This window comes from Penaeus chinensis, chromosome 38 (assembly GCF_019202785.1).
Source record: "Penaeus chinensis breed Huanghai No. 1 chromosome 38, ASM1920278v2, whole genome shotgun sequence".
NCBI classification, from domain to species: domain Eukaryota; kingdom Metazoa; phylum Arthropoda; class Malacostraca; order Decapoda; family Penaeidae; genus Penaeus; species Penaeus chinensis.
Window position 1 is genome coordinate 15,960,202 of NC_061856.1, and position 2,500 is coordinate 15,962,701.

General features: G+C 46.9%; 1 protein-coding gene across 3 annotated transcripts in view; it reads left to right on the forward strand.

Moving 5' to 3' along the window:
- The window catches only part of LOC125046230 (AN1-type zinc finger protein 4-like), a 53,534-nt gene that overhangs the window by 12,373 nt on the left and 38,661 nt on the right, over positions 1-2,500 (forward strand). For 2 of the 3 annotated variants that reach the window (XM_047643988.1, XM_047643991.1), the window contains exon 2: positions 847-912. The exons of the other annotated variant lie outside the window; for it this stretch is intronic. The gene's annotated coding sequence lies outside the window, so the exon portion shown is untranslated. The remainder of the gene's footprint in view (positions 1-846; positions 913-2,500) is intronic. 3 annotated transcript variants of the gene reach the window in all.

The window sequence follows — 2,500 nt, forward strand, 5'->3', positions numbered from 1 at the left end:
CCCCTGATATTGTTATTGATCACCGGTAGTACAGGCGAGAGAGGTCCTGGGCTGTGCGTGAGGAAGTAAGTGGCCGAGTCAATGACAAGCGTGTGATGTGAGGCTTGGTATCGGGTATTTAGCCTTGGTATTCTGTGGTATGGAACGCATGACGTTTATCGGTTTTGTTTTTATGCAATGAGTTGGTAAGCGAATGAGAGAGGAAGAGAGGGAGAGGGAGGGAGTTAGGAGTGGGGAAGGGGGAGAGGGAGAGGGAGAGGAATAGGAAGAGGAAGAGGAAGAGGGAAAGAGAGAGAGAGAGAGAGAGATAGAGAGAGAGAGAGAGAGAGAGAGAGAGAGAGAGAGAGAGAGAGAGAGAGAGAGAGAGAGAGAGAGAGAGAGATAATGAAAATGAGAATTAGAAAGTTTTTTTGTGTGTGCGTCTCTTTGTGTTTGTGTTAGTATTTGCGTTTGTCTCAATTTGGATATGTATATGGATATGCATGTATATTATATAACAAATGTATCCATTTACACCTTTGATAAAGGCGATCGGTTTCCCTTGCCCTTTACATATATGTTTCCTAATCTTCATCAGCTTTATATCCCCTTTCGAAGGAACGATATATGAACCCCTCGTTAATTAATAAACTCATTAATTGAGCTCCCTCAGAAAAACAACAGAAGCATTCATCGGATTAATATCACCTGGCCTAAGTTAGCTAATTGTATCTGAGCCGTGATATACCTGCGTTAACGCTCTTGTAAGTTGCCCAATTAAGATAGCAAGCGATGCAGTCTATTGATAAGACCGATTTATGTGTCATAGTTTCTCTTATTTTTCTTCTTCTTTTTTTTTTTTTTTAGGTCACTACGAAAGCTCCTAGTTGACCTCATTACCAGAGGGTCCCCCAGAGAAGTTCGGTCGCGCTGGTAAGTACCTCCTCCTCCTACTGGTGTTGCTTCCGGGCTTTTTGGATTCGTCATTCTGTTAGATTAATGCGTGTCTTGTTTGTGGGTTAAACCGGTTTTTGCTGCGGAATTTACGATATGTGTGGAAAAATAGAGGTTCTTTGTGTGGCTTCAGATCCTTATTGGTGGATCGATAAGGGTTATAATCGATTGAGGACAGCTGTTGTGTTTGTTGTTTATACTTTGTATCTGGGAATAACACTGAAACGGGGAACGAATGTCCGTAGAAATGTGTAATGGATGACGCATTTATTTCCCTACCAATGAGGTTATCGTCGGCGCACGTTATATGCTGTAAATCTAAGCATTCTTCAATATATAATTCAGTCTGCAGTTTGATCGATATATTTTTTGTTATCGGCGACATGTCATATCTCACTTTTTATGTCGCTTCAACGATTTCATTTAATAGAACATTTTGGGATTTTGCGTGCCTGCTGTCAAGTGATCTGTGATTGGGACGTGTATTCCGATATGTCAGTGGCGGAGGCAGTCAGCTGGACTCGATTTTTTTCCCTTGGCGTCACTCCCTCCCTTGGAAATTCGGGTTTGTTATCAAAGTTTTGATTGGATACTGAGCCTAGCGTCGCCCGGTCCCATCCTCCCCCTTCCCTCCCTCTCATACCCCTTTCCCCCCCCCCTCCCTGGAACGACCCGCCTCGCACCAGTCTAATCCCCTTTCCTCTCCACCCCCCCACTCCCACCCTTTTCCCCCTCCCTCCCTCCCCCTCCAACGGATCTACTGCCGTCGGCAACCCTTTCGGTCTCCCTGTTCTTGTCACTCTCGCTTTACCGCTGTTCCTCTGCTTGCGCCCCTTCCTCCTGTGCCTCCATCCCCCCCCCCCCCTTCGAAACGCAGGCAGCTCTGCTACTCTCCTCAACAGTTACTCTACTTCACCTCCCCCCTCAGGCGCCTCCTCCCCCCCTCCTCCCTCCCCTCTCCTGCTAACCCTCGTCCCCAGCAATCAATGTTAGTGAGGGCGGTACTGCGAAAGCATTTCTGCCCAGGTCCTCTTTTCCATTATTCATGACCGCTTTTGAACTCGGTTGCCGGGTTTCAACAACTTTCCCTTCCGTTTTCTCTGCTTTTTATTGATTTTTTTCGGACTTTCCTTCTTAATCTTCTTCTTGTCGTTGTTGTAACCATCATTATCATACGTTGTTTTTTTTCCTTCCCCTTTCACGTTTTCTAACCCTTCCCTTTTTCCCCTCCCTCTCTTCTCCCTCATTACCCCCTTCCTGTTTCTCTTCCTTTCTCTTTCGCTTTCCCACTCCCTCTCCTTCTCCTGCTCCCCTTCCATTTCCTATTCATTTTTCCATTCTGTCTATCTTTCCCTCACCTCTGCTCCCGCATCTCTCTCTGTCTCTCCCTTTCCCATTTTCTTCCCCTTTCACCCACCTTCTCCCATTTCATCTCCCTATCTCTTTCCCCCTCCCCTTTTAATCTCATTTCCTCCCACCCTTTCCCATTTTCTCCCCCTCCCTTCGCCCCGCCCTCCACCCCACCCTAAGAAGGGGACGTCGCAACCCAGGCGCGTGGGGACGGCAT